This window comes from Molothrus ater, chromosome 2, assembly GCF_012460135.2.
Source record: "Molothrus ater isolate BHLD 08-10-18 breed brown headed cowbird chromosome 2, BPBGC_Mater_1.1, whole genome shotgun sequence".
Classification (NCBI taxonomy): Eukaryota; Metazoa; Chordata; class Aves; order Passeriformes; family Icteridae; genus Molothrus; species Molothrus ater.
In genome coordinates this window covers 19,805,272-19,823,276 of record NC_050479.2, presented here as the reverse complement: position 1 = coordinate 19,823,276, position 18,005 = coordinate 19,805,272, and the positions used below count along the sequence as shown (strand labels likewise).

At 39.2% G+C, this 18,005-nt stretch overlaps 1 protein-coding gene across 3 annotated transcripts in view; it reads right to left on the bottom strand.

Annotated features, from left to right (window-relative positions):
* The window catches only part of ARHGAP6 (Rho GTPase activating protein 6), a 317,200-nt gene that overhangs the window by 116,556 nt on the left and 182,639 nt on the right, over positions 1-18,005 (bottom strand). The window contains exon 1 of one of the 3 annotated variants that reach the window (XM_036381652.2): positions 3,638-3,720. The exons of the other annotated variants lie outside the window; for them this stretch is intronic. The gene's annotated coding sequence lies outside the window, so the exon portion shown is untranslated. Of the gene's footprint in view, positions 1-3,637; positions 3,721-18,005 lie in introns of those variants that run through there. 3 annotated transcript variants of the gene reach the window in all.

Genomic DNA, 18,005 nt, shown 5'->3' with positions numbered 1-18,005 from the left:
TTACAAAAAGCAACAGAGAAGAAAAGCAGAAAGAGTTAAATCTGATCTCTCTGGTTCTGCAGCCCTTTATACCTGCTAAGCACTGCTGACTGCATTTCAGATCCCTCTACCATGTGCCAGTGCTCTATTAAATGGCAACCTGTGAACTGCACTCTGGCATAACTGCATGTGAACAGAACACATCCTTTACTCTTGCTGTCAAACCCCCAAGCAACCAAACACATACAGGAAATAAGTAACTATTTGATATTCTCTGAATATCAGAGATACTCTGAATATCATGATACACTCAATATTCAGAGATTATATTCTCTGAATATTCTCTGAATGATTTCAATGCTGAGCATGGTACTCCATAGTCCACTTCAAATGTAGCTTAGTTTAATGTATATTCAACTCTTAAATGTTGTGATCTGAGACAATGAGTGACTTCTCTTTGAGCAACATGTCTTACAGAAATGTGGTTTTCAACTTCTTTGAAGACCATGGTCAGGTTAACTCTTTCCTAAAAAAAAGCTCTGTGTGCTATAGATAAAGCTGTAGATAACTGTAGATAACTTGTACTAAATATAGAAGTAATGTGAAGAATTTCACCACGTAACACATACATTTTAATAAACATACACTTTAATGGGTTGGTGTGTCACCAATCTCCCCTCTATTCCACAAGATTCTACTTCTTCCTCTCAGAAATAAAAAAAACCCAAAACAGTCTGGAAAAAAACCCCTCAAATTACTTGCAAAGTAAGTTCACCAAGGAATTGTTTTGGATTGACACTAGTATCACATTTTCTTCTGACATTCTATAGTCTACTATTTAATCACAATCAATATTTATATTGCCTAACTTTGACACACATCAAGGTAACATGTCTGACATTATACTCAGCGTAGGCAGTTCCCACTTCTCAGGATAACAATTCAGTCAGATGTAATGCTAAATAAGATTTTAAGACAGCAGATGGCATCACTTAGTTATTTTTAACTGTTGCACACTGACCACTTACTTTGTGTAATTTTTCATTATGATAATCCATAATCCAGGAAATAACAGCCAGGATGAAAACAGACTGGCTCTAAGCTTTGAGAGGGACTACAAAACCAGATCTGCTATTCCATCTTCCTTTTACAATTTCTTTCTCAGTGTTCCTTGTATAATATCTAGGATATTGTAGGGTGATGAAAAAAGAAGGCAGAAAGATGTATTTCCTTTGTCAATTCAGATGATATGCAGATTTGAAAAGGTAAACATACAAAAAAAGGGTCTCTGTACACAGGTTCAAAGTGCCTGGAGAAAGAGGAATTCAGAGATGGCAACGTACCCAGTCATTTTTCTGAGCCCTTTTCAGAATAATAGAAACATGCTCTACACAGGGTGTTTAGAAAGCTCCTGTCACAGTAGTTAGCAGGTGTTACAGTCACAGTGTGTGATCACAGAGGTGCATTTTTCCATGTACTGTGGGGAACCTGAGCTTACAATGCCACCAGGGAACAGTCAGCTGGACCACCTTCATCAGGCCTGTGGCAAGACTGTAAATTCCAGGATGGCAGCCCATGGTGCAGACCTGGTACCCCTATGCTGGCTGATTCAGGTAAGGCTGTTGGAATCTGCCTCCTCCTGAACCACAAACTGTTCCAGAGTACAACAGAGGGTCCCTTGCTGCATGGGAAAGGGGGAATAAACCATACAGAGAAGGGAAAAAATAAGGTCAGAATACAGGAGAAACACTCTCCTCCTCACCCAAACATGCACAGTTCTGCTTTTCTTTGCCCACTCCTAACATTTTCTCTGGTCTTACTCTTAAAAGTCTTTTCAAAGAGTCATGCTGTCCACACTGTCTGAATTTGGAGACTGCAGTCTTACAGAGAATATTGAGCAATTCTCTGCAGGGTTCCCAAGAGTATCCTTACTTGCTGGGTAAGTGCAAATGCCCACCAGAATTCACACTGAGTATTTAGTGTGCATTTTGTAGCAGCCAAGAGCTTGACCTGCGCATCTTCTGTTGGTAGTAAAAGATTTCTAATGAATAACGAGTCATGAAAACCAACAGGGCAAAGGAACTTGTGTGGAAGCTATAGGTTTCTTCAAGAAAAAAAAATACTGCAGAAGATACTGACAACAAATGTTAGAAGTAATAAAGACATTTATAAAATCTTTTCATTTTCCATCTTCATAAAGCTCAGTTTTCTCCCCTAGTGTTCAGATCAGCATTACACTACCAAAGCATTCGTCCTTTATGTTTTAAGCCTAGGGCAGAAATAAGCCTTTTTAGTCACTCAGAGCACGTCATTATACCTCTGGAAAGCAAACAGTGCTCCAAAAGCTGTGAGGAACAGAGGGGAAAGAAGGGAAAGTATCAATCTCTGGTACAATTAATTACTCTTTTTTTTTTTTTTTTTATGGAAGTCGCTTTCTAAAGTGTTGTTAGTGCATATATTAGACAAAATTTCTTTTCCCCATGGGTAGTTTCTTTTCCAACCTGTTAGCAATACAAATTGAATGTTACTGCAGAACACTGAATCCATAGTAGAATGAATTAAACTTATATATCCAACAATAATGTGAATCCAAACTAACAGCACTATTACTGATGTCATGATAATTGGCATTGATATTCACTGTAGCCATATGCTTTCTGCTGAGTCAGTTTTGAAATACCAAAGTCCAAAAGACAGACAGAAGATAGAAGAACAAATTCCTAGAGGTCACCAAATAGTTGGTAATGTTATTTGTAGTGAACATCACAACTATAACAACAAGAATTGCCTGATGCAGTTGTCTGCAGTACCAGTGGTTTGCCTCAAGTGATCTTGTCCTGTCCTAGGGTAGAGCTACAGCTCCATGAAACACGATTTGGACACAAAATCCACAAGACACGAGCTCAAGATGTCTGTCCTCAGTGTCAGATGTGAGGTCAGGTAGACTTTAAATTTTAGCTGAAGGTACTCATTGAAGCATCAGACCATGTTCTGACATTACTTAGAGGACTAAAATTACACACAGAGGTCCTGCAGGGCTGCCTAAACCAGAAGCAAGTCAGTTGCCTAAGCCCTGCTGCAATCAGCAGCTATTAAATTGCTTTAAACCCTGCAAAATACCACTGAGGATTTCCAGTACATTTATGTACCTAGGCATTTCCAAATGTCTGGTCTCCAGATAGAGGTAGAGCCCTTTAAAATTCATCAATATGGAAGCTATTCTGTCCTATTTGATGAATTTTGTGGTAACTGAATCTCACAATCAACCTATGTATTTGCATTCTTTACGCACAGGACACACACAGAAACAGAGGAAAAGCATCTTCTAAAATCACAGGGAAAGTTCTGTAGACATGCCTACATTATTTTACAGTCAGCTACATAGAGCTTTTGAGTTAAGCTGTGTTAATGAAGCATTATATTCCTCCCTGGAGAATTCATTTATTTACTTCTGACAGGAATAAGCAGATATCCAGAGCTCCAACAATTCCTACCGTGAACCCCGAAAGGATTCAAGTCATGATCTGCCTTCCTGCACCTACAGAATAATTTCCTTCCCAAATACTCCTTCCCATTTTTTCTAGACTAGTCTTCCCACCTATATTCTGAATTTAAATAGCAGTAAGAACATTTCTCAAGTGCATAACAATCTACTTACACCTTTATCCCAATCCCAGCTGTCCTAGCTGGTTTGCAGACACCTGTGCAGCAAATGCCAAAGGGACTGGCAATCTCCTCAGTTCCTTTAACAGAGTGCAATTCTGAAAACAAGAAAAATTATCTCCTCGTTTCTGTCTTCTACAGTGCTTCTGAACTGGTGGTAGGAGGAGCAGAAAGTCTCCCTATCTTGCAATGTGAGAAAAAGCGAAAATTCCCATCAGAAGTGACTCACCAACATTAATCATATATACACCAGATTGAAAGGCACTCAGAACATGAAGTCAGAATCCCAGCCTCAGCTAAGCAAATGAGAAGTAAATTTCTCAGTACTACCATATTCTTTTAACTGCTCTATCTGTACAGTTTTGCACAATGAAGCTGATGAATATAAATTTATTGTTTCTAGCACTGAACTTCCACTGAGAAGTGCTGCTGAAGAACAAGCAGCTGAGTAGCATGGAACTTCCTGTGTCTTGAAATGAATAAGCACCAGTGTAAAGATTTTCAGAATAAGCACCAGTGTAAAGATTTTCACATGTACAGCATTCATATTCACATGACTTAGCACCTAGCCTGTGCATTAAAATGAATATCCTTACAGCTCAACCAAGTAGATGAAGATCAGAATCTTAAATAACCAAATAACACTGCAGGTCAAGATATTTAGTCTCCTGTTTGCTTCTCATGGGGAGTACTGTGAATTTTTATTCACCAGCACGAAATCCAAGTAAAAAAATCCAAGGTGTACTGTTTGGATTCAGAACCACAGCTGAATATAGGGGATGATTAGGCTTGAAGAAAAATAGTAAGAAAACGTCCTACTGCCTCCAAAGGTAAGTTTGAGAATGAGAGGATTTATTTTCTTATTTAAAAAAACACAACAAAGCCATCTTTGGACATATATACATGCTACTTGAATCTACAAAGCAGGGAATTTTCCCATTCACACATCTGCCATACTGCTCTACATTCTTCATAAACTGGACTCAGGCTTTTTGCTTTTCTAGTATTCTTAGCTCTATATTATACTAACTATCCAGCTCTCACAGCACTATGCCAAGAATTATATATAATATATGAACAATATTCTATTAGCCATAAAAAACCAACAGTACCATTACAAAAAGTAAACTACACTCCTCCTATTTTTCAGGGAAGTATTCCAATGCCCAGAACTAGATTATAGTCTGTCACAGTCCTGTAAACTCAGGATAAATCAAGTGCTGCTCTAACATTACCTTGGCATAAAAGAAATCAAGCCTTACTGCAATACAGTGCTTGAGCTGCTGCCAAGTTAACAATGTCTACTGGCATTCAATTACATTGCATTTCTGGAAGCTAAGGCACAACTTCAGCAGGAGCAGGGCTGCTCTGAGCAAGAGACCTGCTCTGTTCAGCTCAACACTCACCTGACAAATAGGTTTAATATATAGCACTGTGTGACACACAAAACCAGGCAAGGATGTAAATTTAGCTCCTTACTGATTGCTCGAGGATATTTAACTCAAACGTTGTAACAATCACTGTAAATAATAACAATACTTACGTAAATCCTGCCTATGACTTGCAAGCTTAAGAACAAAATGCTCCGATTTTCTTCTGAGTAGATGTATTTAAAAGAGTCCTGGTTTAAACTGGGTTCTGTTATACTTCAGACATTTATACTTCCCTAGAGGAAATGCTTGCATGACTTCAGAGCTTCAGTCTGTTCTATTCCCTCACACAAAAGAAGATCTTGCTGCTTTGGACAGATCACATCTTGCTTCTGGTATTCCCTCTCCCAAATCTTGACAGGGACCAAGACCCCCAGGATGAGCACAGTGATAATCTCACTCTCTGTGACATGGGAGTATGGCTTTTTGTACAAATATGCTGCTTCAGACTTTGATCACAACCATTCACTTTGAGAAGCCTCTTGAGGCAGATTGATGCTGTGCCCTCATCCTTTGAATAAAATCAAACTTGATTTCATCATCTGAAATATGAGGTACCCCAAAACACTCCTGACCTCTGAGACACTTGGGTCTGCTTGTGCATCATTCAAGAAAACAAAAATCTAGAAAATAGAATCATAAACTGTCCACGATGCCACATTTAAAGGGGTCCCTAGCAATGCCAGTAAACTAAGTTAGTCAGTGAGAAAAGAGTTAAAAAAGTAAAATGGCAGAGTGGAATAGCTACAGAACTCCAGCACAGACTCAATACCATCTCTCTCTCTCTATAATGAATAGACAGGAAGACAACTCTGCCCTAAAGGAAGCTCACATCAATCTTTCAGTAAATGTTAGCTGGAGCAGGACCACGCTCATTTGTTCTGCTTTCACACCTTGTTAGTGGAAGTTTTTCTAATGTCTTAACTGGCAAAAACACTGGACACAAGGAAAGCCTTTTTAAAAACAGAGCCAGGCTAAGGTTCACAAACTTCTCATGAGGTTCTTGAAGGTTTTATCTTACAGATTCAGTCACTTTGTAAAGCAAGAAAGACAGATGTTCTAATTTTTGGTGACTAGGCTTTTCCACATGTATTTTGATATGTTTGAAAGAAATGCACTCAGTAGAAAGGGTTAGAGACATCCTAAGATGCAAATATCCCTGAGGAATAACTCCACATCCTCTGGGTAAAGATTTTATGAAGTAAAAAGAAAAACTGGTGATAAAGTGATCCAAATTGCTACTGATGGTCCCAATGCCATGTTATGTCTGATATGCAAAAGCATGCAAGATCTTGAAAAGTCATATTAATAACGTACAGAAGTTCAGTCTAAGGACTATCACTTTAGTTGTTACATAAGATCCGATGAAGAAAAAAATCAGAAGAAGGCAAGTCTTTGTTTCTTGGTAGATTTTGAGAACATAAAAAATGACTGCTTGATTTTACTTTGAAAATTAACATCTTTACTCTCTTTTTGTGCAGTGTTAGAAATAAGTGGGAATAATACCTCACAGGATTTGAGAGGTGTGACTAGTAAGAACAAATCAACCATGATCAGCTTGCAATCTGCATTTATAACAACATATACAGCTTAGTGAATCCAGAGCAGCAGAGGGGACCAATCCATATTCCTGTGAAGTTCCCAGCTCTCAACAATCTCTCCAATTTACATGTGAGAAAACCAAAACAAAAGGTAGGTGCCACATGCCTAACAGGGACTGTACACAGGTGTTTAAATTTAGACCAGGAAAACTGCCCAGCTCTCCAGAGCCCTTCTGGCATGATCAGCAAAATCTCAGTCTGGTCTCCAAACCTCAGCCCCAGCACATCACACTGAGATCCACAGAGCAGTGCCTGAGAAGGCAGAAAGTACAGGAGGTGGTCTCCCAGAGGTACATGTGAAAGGCCACATGCTTACAGGACAAAGAAATGACCAGTTTTCATTCAAAAACAAGGAAACACTCTATTCTGAAAAAAAAAGTTTCATGTTCAGAACACTACACAGATATCCGAATGTATTTCTGAAAAAAAAAGAACAAAATAAACTAAGAAAAGGGTGAATGAAAAAAAAAGAAAACAAAAACCCTCAAATCAAAGCCAAAAGTCAGATGTGACCACCAGTGAAAAAAAACCCCAAACCAACATAATGAACCAGAGCAAACATAAACAGAAATTCCCAATTTTAGGCTATTCTCTAACCTAGTGGCTTGCAGCTCTTCCAAGAAACTGGCCTTGGAACCTCCCTCCAGGCCACTCTGGAGAACAGTGAACCCACATTTTCTGGGTCCTGTGCAGCCCTCTCTGGCACACTGGCAGGTCTGTGATGCAGCTCCTGCTTCATCCTTTCCATTGCAAGGGGAGCTTAGGCACTCACTCAAGGCTGCAGTTTCCCCTCCAGAAAAAGCCAAGCATTTCAAAAGTCTGTTTCAACTTTGCAGTTTGACACTTCCCTCCCTATTTTCATGGAGCCCCAAGGAAATTGTTTAAGGTCAGCACGAACCCATTTGTAGAGGCAGGAAGAGCCGTGCAGCAGCAGTGTCAGATGCAGACCCCACCCTGCAGCTCTCTGCCCAAGTATGAGTGCATCCATGTCCCAGATCCAGGGTTAATCCCTTCTCCTCTCCAGATGCTTTACAGCAACTGCTCTCAGACAGGCTGGAACACAGTGTGAAGTGCTAAATTTCAAGTACATGTCTCTGCTCTTAAGACTCTGATTCCTCTTCCTTGTCTGTTTAGAAACATACTGAAGTAACATGCACCATAAATAAAACAAATGTCTTTGGAAAAGGCCTCAGCAAGATGCTTAGAAAGTCTTCTGCAGCTTGTGATTTAATCTGTTTCCTTCTCCAGTTTAACCTGACACATTGGCTTGTTATTAATCTGTGTGATGCTTCAGATATTTTCACTAAGTCTTACTGAGATAAATTTTCCTCCCATTTAGACTAAATGTTTAGAGTTTTCATCCATGTTATCTGAATTTTTTCCCTGATCAGAGAACAAGTTCTAAACTAAGTTCTCCATTGATATGGAGAAAATAGGGGGTGATCTGAATATGGAAAATCAGAAATTGCAAGGCAATCTAAATAGAAAATTCTCATGAAATTTAAGTCTCAGAGGCAAGGGAACAGTTTTATCTTCTACATTTCTAATTAACTTCTACCCCATTAAGTACAACCAAATACAAATTTGCCTTCGTTTCTACCTAATGATATAAAAGTCCCAGAAAATTATGCTGGTAAACAGGAATAATGACCAGTCTTGATGGTGATATAACAAGAAAGGAACAAAAGAAGGATAATGAAAAACTGTAGAAGTAAGCATTCAATACCCAAAGGGAACAATTCATGGGAAGTTAATGAGTAGCCAATATGGGACTGAGCAGGAAATCAACAGTGTCAGAAACCTATGGAAGAAAAGCAGCAAATGTAAACAAAGAGAACACAGAATGAAATAGGATGTTGGCAACAGGTAGAGAAAAAATCAGGGCTTTAGAAAATGAGGAGCATTGAAATGAATTTCAATTGAATTGAAATCCATTCAGATGCAAGAAGGTGAGAAAAAAAACAAGGCCAGGAGAGTCACAAATAATCTCAAAAAATAGGACATTATTAAAAAAAAATAGGTGATATACAATTTTTTGGCAGCCTGTCAAATTTTAATTACCCTTTCAATTACTAATTATGTCTTCTAATTGACTGAATAAGACAGAATTTCAAGAGTTTTAATGTTACCTTTTTTTCACCTCTGTGATCTCCTCATCACAATGGAGAACCAAATCTCTTCAATGACAAGAACAGGGCATTTGCTACAAGATAATCTCTGTCCCTTAACACTACAAGAAACCCTGAGTAAAGGTGTATCCTAAATGAAGAACAAGGCAGAAATTTCAGCTACATCAGTGGAATAGGATTTTATAGGTCTTTGTGAAAATAAATCTCTCTGAGAAAGCAACCTATGTAAAATGGAAATTATGTTTAATATTTTTTTTTGTAGCCTTATTTGGAATAATAACTTGTCCAACCTTATAAGCATCACAGAGAACAGAGCTGATGAGCATCAGGAGGCACACAGGACACACAGCAGTGGTACCTGCACATGACCACACCAAGCTACTCATACTCACCTGAAGCATCTCCATTTCTTCCTAACTGTTCTCCAGACTGACTTCCTTTTAATCAAATAAAAGACATAAAGATACTGTTGGGTCCAAAGCCAGTGTTATCACCTCCAGGTCACCTTCTATCCCTCCCCTGTGGGCAGCAGCACAGGGGCACAGGAAGGGCAGGGAGCAGATTCAGGCATTTCCCCTGCAGATTAGTAACTAATGCCTGGCCCAAAGTGCTCCTGCTCCTTCAGGGACTGTACAGAACACGTTGTTATTTACAAACTACTGAAAAAAGGCCAACTGCACACCTTTCACTATGATGCCTTTCAACTACACCTGTCAAATCTTAAAATTATATAAATTAAGGTGCATTGGCCATGGGAACATGAACTCATTTTTGTACTACTGCTTTTCCTAAAATTACTTTAACAGGCAGATTATTCATTTAAGATAGAGCTTTAAGTCTTTTTTGTTCAAATTCAATGGGAACACTTATGCAATGCATGTCAAAATGACATTAATGTGCATTAAAATCTGGCCTTTGATGAGTATCAATGTATAGAGAGTTTACTTACTTACTCTGGAGCAACTGGGAAGACATCCTTTATATCTTATTTTAATTTTAGCATTTAAGACTAATTCTTTCATTAATTGTTAATGCTTAATTAAGAAAGATGATAGCAGAAGTAATCTCTCTTAGAGGATCCAAAATAAATATAAAGCCATTTCAGAACATCTGTTGTTATAGATTAGGTATAATTACTATGGTTGAAAATGGAAAAAAACTGGATCAAACTGATACTGTACATCTAGGGAACCCTGATAAAGTAAAAACTCCTGTTCACAGTCTGTGAGAACAGAGGGTTTTCTGTATTCTGCAAAACTGCATAAAATGCAGAGCAAACAAAGATTAATCACTTCTGTGCCCATGGTCACTAAAAGGCAAGGAAAAATTTTACAGATTTTACAGAAGAAAACTGGGTTTGAAATGGTATGGAAAAAATATTCAGAGTACCTGAAATTTTGCTGGAAATGAAAGAAAAGTTCAAAGAAAAGGAAACTTCCATTTTTGCAGTGGAGAAGGCAGCAGTGAGAAAATTAATCTTGTGCATTAATCTTAGCATTCCTCCCAAGTGACTCAGGCCTGCAGAAGAAAACATTCCCACTATCGGGTTAGAAAACGTCATGTTTCCCACACAGAATGGAGGAAAAAAGCCTGAGAAGGGCTGGTTTTACTACTTTCCCCCTGATTAATTTGCTTGCAGACCCTTCTGTCGTTCAGAGTTTCAAACTGTTGAGGAAAATTGTTGCCATTTACAAAAAAAAAAAAATTGAATTAGTCCTCGTATGTACAATAAGCTTGAGTCAGAACATTTCTAAACAGTTATTTAACTATTTATAATTTATTCTAATAGTCCTTGGTAAAAGCATCTTAGAACCACATGCAGCAAAACAGAAGATAGGCTAATAAACTCTGTGGCAACGTTTACACACTTGAGAGTTATAAATACATACTTTACATGGTGATGAGCAGAAAAGAGAGCCCAGCAAGCAATGAAGAGTAGGCTCGCCCTTGGTGAGCTGGAAGAGTGAGAGAGGTCAGACAACCACCAGCAGCACCTGAACCTCCACCATTTCTTATGTCTGAGCCAAATGTCTCTTTTCAAAAGTGAAACCCCAGCTCTGTCAGGAGCACTGACCCCACACAGTTTTCATGTGCCTCTGTAAAAGCCAACACTGTTACCAACAGGGAAAAAAATATGTGTGCAAAAAGGACAGTGAGTTCTGATGCTTCACTCTCAAACCCTCCATGCCTGCAGAGCTGAATCCTCCTGCTGGGCAGCAGCATTGAGGGCAGCTACAGCCGGGTGCTTCCACAACCAGCGGCGCTCAGCAGGCAGCTCCCAAAGCTGAGCCCAAGGGAGCAGCAGGTGTGCCCCAGCTGCAGGTGTGCAGATGAACTGCAGGTGTGCAGATGAACTGCAGGTGTGCAGGTGTGCCCCAGCTGCAGGTGTGCAGATGAACTTCAGGTGTGCAGATGAACTGCAGGTGTGCAGGTGTGCCCCAGCTGCAGCTGTGCAGATGAACTGCAGCTGTGCAGATGAACTGCAGCTGTGCAGATGTGCCCCAGTTGCAGGTGTGCAGATGAACTGCAGGTGGGCAGATGTGCCCCAGCTGCAGGTGTGTCCCAGCAGATGTGCAGAGGTGCAGATGTGCCCCAGCTGCAGGTGGGCAGATGAGCTGCAGGTGTGCCCCAGCAACAGATGTGCCCCAGCAGCAGATGTGCCCCAGCAGCAGATGTGCAGATGTGCCCCAGCTGCTGTCACCTCAGAGCAGCAGTGCCCACACTCAGCAGCAGGAGAGCCTCGTGCCACAGCAGCCCTGGGCCTGCTCACCCTCCCTGGGACAGGAGAAGCCACCCCTGTGCAGGTACAAGAGGGAGCAGCAGGACAGTCACATCCACATCCTGCAGGACCAAGGCAGACCCCGATGCATTTGAAGGAAGGAAGGGAAGGACACAGCTGAGCATTGAAAACTAATTTACTGTCTTCATAAAACATGTGGGACAGCAAGGTAGGAGACTCAAAAATGCCTCCTGTAGAGCCAGGTAAAAAACACCAAAGCTTAACCACTTGCAAAACAAGAAGGAATCAATTAACTATACTGAACACTATACAGATTGTTATTTAATAAACTTTAAATTATTTCCCAAACAGTTACTCAGCTGAGCTTCTGATTTGTTTTGTATTAGTGTCACATGAAAATTGAAGTTTGAATTATTTTTCTCTATTGTTATTTATACATGTGGGAACCATTTACAATTCAAAACCAGTATTTTACTGTGTCCCTGAAAGAAAATGATCAGTTTGGACCGAAGAGTTTTTCTGTACCAGCTTAGGTCTTTCACTAACTGCCTTTTCACAATACAATATTTGAAAAAGAACTGAGATTACTGAAAATAATTGCACTGGCAAGGAAGCAAGACAAAATATTAAGGGCAAACATTTCATTTTTTTAAAGCCAAGTCTTCTTATTATCAAGTTCTCCTCTATTTCCAACTTCCTGCTATTTTATTATATTCTACTGGACAGAAACATTGTAGAAAGACATAAAACATGATTTAAATGTTTTCCCTCTCTATATATATCTTGCATGTTAGGTCAGTCGCTCCACTTCACAGCTCAGCTGAAAATTTGTAATAAAAACACAGAGGAAAAATACATTTGAAGAATGCTCCCATAAATTATACAAATTCTTTTCTCTTTCAAAGAAACTCAAGGAGTTTTTCCACTTGTCACACAATGGTAAGTGATGTAAGACAAAAGGATGGAATGAAAGTTATTAACAGATTTTTCCATCTTTCTTCTCTATCTCACTGTAGTTTACAATACCCTTAGTTTTGTGTTGTTAGAGGGGTTTTCTTTTTGGTTGCTGTTGAGTTTGCACAGACAAAGACAAAGTATCTGCAAGCCATAACCTATTAGAAACTTCTATACAAAAAATAGAATAAAGCTTATTACTAGCTAGGTGTTCATTTTAATCTGTCAGCAGGTTACAAAGAAAAGATGAAAGTAAGCATAAAGAATTATTATATACCAACTACATTTGACTGATTAGTTTTCAAGATGATTTTAAAAATTAACACTTTAACAAAATGTGCATATTGCAGACAAAATGTGTATATTGCAGACTTTGTATTATATATGTGAAAAAAGACTGTGGCATTTATTTCAAGACAGAATAAAATACATAAAGGTCAGAATTTATGTTCTTATTAAAAAAGTTATGAAAATCAACAACTTCTTTCCCCTCCTGTAACCAGGTTCTTAACAATTTCACCAAAAAGAAGCACCAAGTAGACATCCAAACGTACTCATTTTTTCATCCATTCATAGCCCACTACTTATTGTAATCTGCATGCATGCTAACATTCACATTTACTGACTTGTTATAAGCACCTTTCATACATACACAGACATGGACGTGAACTTGGGGAAGGTTTATAAAAAACTTCATAAAGAACTCTACTGATTTCATCAGTGTCTGATAGCTTCACTGAAAGAATTCACTGGAAAGATACATCCCAGCACTAGATTTTAAACCTAGTTAACCTTCACCCAGCAGAGCAGAAACTGGAGATTTTTGTTTCATTTGGAGTGACTACTGTTCTAATGCTTAAGAGCATCTCAATCATATTAGAAAGGCATCTCTTACAGGCAGCATCTATAAAAACAGGAATAAAGCCAGATGATGATCCCTAATAAATGAAATAAGAACAATTATCAGACAGACATTCTCAGAATCAATAGAGAGATAGGGAAATTTAAACCTAGAAGTGAAATAACATCCCACAAAAAAGTCAGTAAAAGAAAAGGATACCCAATTTTATTGACATATTATATTGGCCTCAGGGTGGGATATTCAACCTCAAATAAGTCATACCAAGTAAGGTCAACTATAATTTAAGATTTGTTATAATACCCTTATTCTCAATTTAAAAAAAAAGTTCGGGGATTTCTTTGACACAGATTTTACATAATTAATTAGAATTGTAAGTGTTAAAGAAACAATCTTTATATAGGTCCAGATCTCAAAATGGGAATTTTTAAAAAGAGCTCTTCAGGTATATTTCAAGCTGTCAGTTTGTTTAGTAAGATACTGAAAGCTTAAGAATAGAAACAGTCTGCTGAAGTCAGTAGGTCTATACACACTGAATTCAGTCACACAGGATTTTCTCTTTAATGCTGATGCTCCAGAACTGCCCAGGAAAATGCTTTCATGGTAGATAAAGATTAAAAATATAACCCACTTCATTTAGCACTGAAGTCAGCCATTACTCACCTCCTTCATTCAATAAAGATTGACTTCTTGATCTACAAAACTTCCTGGTCACCTATCAAAACATTACCTATTTGCTCCACTGCTTATTATTATTATTATTAGGGATCTTTCTCAGGCATCATTTGACCTACTCCTCGTTGATATTGTCCCATTCTCTATAACATTTGTCTGCTAATCCATCTCATCTGCCTGGATGAGCTCTGCATTCTCCTTTGCCCATTTCCTCCTCTTTAAGAGTTCTTGACTCTCTTCAGTGCATCTTCCTCTTCACCTGTTTTTACATCCATAGTATATACTAGAAATGCATTAACAGAAAAGCACAATCTCTTTGAAAATAGTACCATTTCCCCTGCTTCTACTCTTCTTGCACTTATTAAAATATTAGTAGTGTGATTTCTTCTTAGCATGGAACACAGGCAGATTAGGCAGCTGCAGCAGCAGTGCCCCTGGGTGAGCGCTGCGCTAAGATCACAGTGGAGAAAGAACACTGTGCTCACATGGCCACTGCACAGTGACTGGGAGCTTCCTTTGTCACCCTTCTGTCACAAAGGAACAGGCCACTTTCTGTGCATAACTGAATAAGAGTGACACATTTGTGTGGACAGAAATGTCTTAATACACATATGCAACAAACTAACATTTATCCTGATGGAACTTCCTCACATTTCCAAAATGTAGATCATTCAGGAGAGCTGTTTCAAGTCTTGCTGTCACGTAAGGTACCTTCAGAGTACACATATTGTACCACTAATAGCTGCTTTACATAATCAGAGAAGTGTAGAGGAATATTACTGCAATTAACAACTGATCCTTTTACTTTGCACGTAAGGGAAAATGCATCAGAACATATCCATACCAAAAAACAAAAAAAAAAATCTGTTATCTGAGACAGAGTCCATCAAATCCCTCTCAAATACTTTGTTTCTGTTATTTATTTTAACCTTGCACAAATGTTGTGGGGTTTTTTAATGAAGGAGACTAAAAACTTAATATTCTTATATAATAAATAATGCAACAGAACCTCATTTTGGGTATACTTCGGAGCAACTAAGAATGTTTAATCACATTTTTCTTAGGATCCTCCCCTAACCTGACATTTCAAAAGTTGTACAGCATGACAGCAAAAAATAATGCACTGATGGGAATATCCTGACAGAAGTGAAGTAATCTGCCACTGCCACACTTTATTTTCTTTTAAGAAAAAAAAAAATGCTACAAGACCTAAAAGACTTTTTAACCACAAAACTATAATTTGTTTTCTAATACGTCTCTTCATACATGCTAACTAGCTCCCGCCTCTTTTCTTTTAACAAAGTACTAGACAACTTGGCAAATATATGTCAATAAAACAAACTTTAAAAAGTTCTCCAGGTGTTCAACCCTGCAAATGTCTGAGCACCTGAAAGGTGAGAGCTTCCCCAGACACTTAATGCTTAACAAGAACTTTCCATATCTCTTGAGACCAAGCCTAAAAGAGCTTTTTATTTCTTGGTGCCAACCCAATTAACATAAATCTATCTCCTTCATGATGTGTTTTCTGGGAAATGTGAGCGGCGTACTGTCGTTGAATAAGCTTTACCTTTTTGAGCCACAGAGTTCTCAGTAACATTTCAGCCATATACATCTGCAGCTTACTTTGCATGAATTAAAGTGACTCTCCCATAAAAGTCAGCTTTAACATCATAAATAATTGACAAGTGCTAAATAAACTCTTTGGAAAGCAAAGCTCAGGATGAGCTGAAGACTCTCTGCAGCCACCCCACCTGGCACCAAGATAGCAGAGGCCACCACAGCTGCTTGTCCCCACCAGCCCAAAGCTAACTGGGGCATTCCAAGAGCAGTGACTCCTGGAAATATATTGAATGTCACATTCACAAGGAACACAACTGGGCAAAACAAGTGCACCACTGGGATGGAAGTTACTCTGAGAACATGCAAGGTTTTTCTGCTTCCCTGTTTATGAACAATCATACAGCACATAGCCAAGTTTTCACAGGTTTTCTCCCATTTTTCACAGAGCAACACACACATCCTAAAAATCAGGCAGAAAAAAAAATTTTTCAAGCACTTCTGACATTTGCCCTTACATGCCATTGTCTGCTGTTTTCCTTGACTTTCTACCTCTTCTTTCCACCTTAAACCCATGCATCAGTACTTCAGCCCTTTCACCTCCACTCGTACGTGGTGCCATCCCACAGTGATATCCATGGGGAAACTCACTGTGCCCTAGCTCCCTACACACTTCCATTTCTCCAACTTGGGCAAGGAGAAAAGGTAAGATCAGGGGCCTGAAGAGAACCATCAAGAACTGTTTTAGAAGATGACTGAGCAATACACATTTCCAGCATAGCTGTATGCATGTATGCCTGCTCTGTGCATGCATGCACGAGGTCCAGGGAGAGAACACAGCCAAGGAAGACAGAGTCTCCTCTGGCTGAGAAGGCTGTCTGGAGGAGGAATTACAGGGCAAGGACAGGACTCTTCCTCAGCACTGGGCCTCTGCCAAGACGAGGCAATGGGATGAAAGGACTTGACCTCTGAAGCTTGCCTGAGGATTAAATAAGCTTCTTCACATGGTGTACGAATGTAACTGTTTTGACTGTGGTTTGCCATCCTACTAGACTGTAATATGAGGTTTTCTCTCAGCATAAACAAATTACATCAACAGTCTTGTGGGACAACATGCACACATTTCCTCCATGAGTACCTCCTCTGTATGACATTGTACCAACCCTGCATCTTAGCAGGGAGGGAACCCACAGGCCAGGCAGGCCACCACAGGCAGATCCTTGCTGGACACCATCCTGGTATTCAGTCAAGACAATATCAAAAGGCAGCCCATGCAAAATCTAATATGACAAGGATCATTTAATAACTTTTGTAAATTACCAAATCTCCTCATTCTCTACACTGACGGTCACCAGTGACAGCTTCTCAAAGTCTAATGTGAAGATGACAAAGGGCTGGGTTCCAACACCTTTACCAAAGAAAATACAGAGGCACGAAGAGAGTAGTTTTGAAACTAAGAATATTTTAAGTAACAGAGTTAAAAACAGATGCAAAAATTTTTACCAGCAGAGGTAAACCCTAAAGCAGAATCTGATAAAAATCTGAAAGAAGTAGCTTCTACCAACTGAATGACTGAACTGATGTATGTTAGAACATTCTTTCTTTCATGTAGTGATACACTAAGCCTGGTCCTGTTATAAATACATCCAGCAGAATAATCACATCCACTGCCAGGGATAAGAGGATTCTGTGTACATGGCAATCAGCCCTGGTCACCCTGAGCAAAACACTCAGGGAACTGCAGGGGAAAAAATGAGAATATAAAGTCTATTGTAAAGATAGAGTGCAGTGTCATTTCTATTATTCATTTCATTACACTGATGAAGAGTTTCTCTGATGAACTGGGGAACACAGCCACGAACTTCAGACAGCAGCTTTCCAAAAGGAACAGATCTAGCAGCTTTCTCATTTTAAATTCCATGAAAATTGGTACTGCAACAAATCAACCTCTGTATGTTTCCAAAAATCCAGTGGGATATTCATGTTTTACAATATAACAATACATTAATGCCTCCCAAACATTAACAATGTGACACTGGTAGTCAAACAGAAACTCACTCATTCACAGCTAGAATGTATGATTATGTCCTAGCTGCTAAGAACTAAAGAACAGACCAGGTTAATGTGTAGAAGGGATGATATGTGCAGAGCTCTCCCTCATCAACTGAACACAGCTTCTTGAAAGGCTTTCTGCAGGTTCAATGAACACTAAGCAACAGAGTGAGCTGAGTGAATACTTGAGCTACTAAGGCTGCTGGCTCAGCATCAAGAGAATCTCTGCACTGAGGGGTCTCGCATGCAACCAGAGCTGGCAAGAGCTGCCATGAGCTCTGTGGAGCTAAGGTACCAGAGGGCTGCAAAAGAAAAGTTGAAAATGAGGTATCCAAAAACCTTGTATCTTAACACTAAGGAGAAATT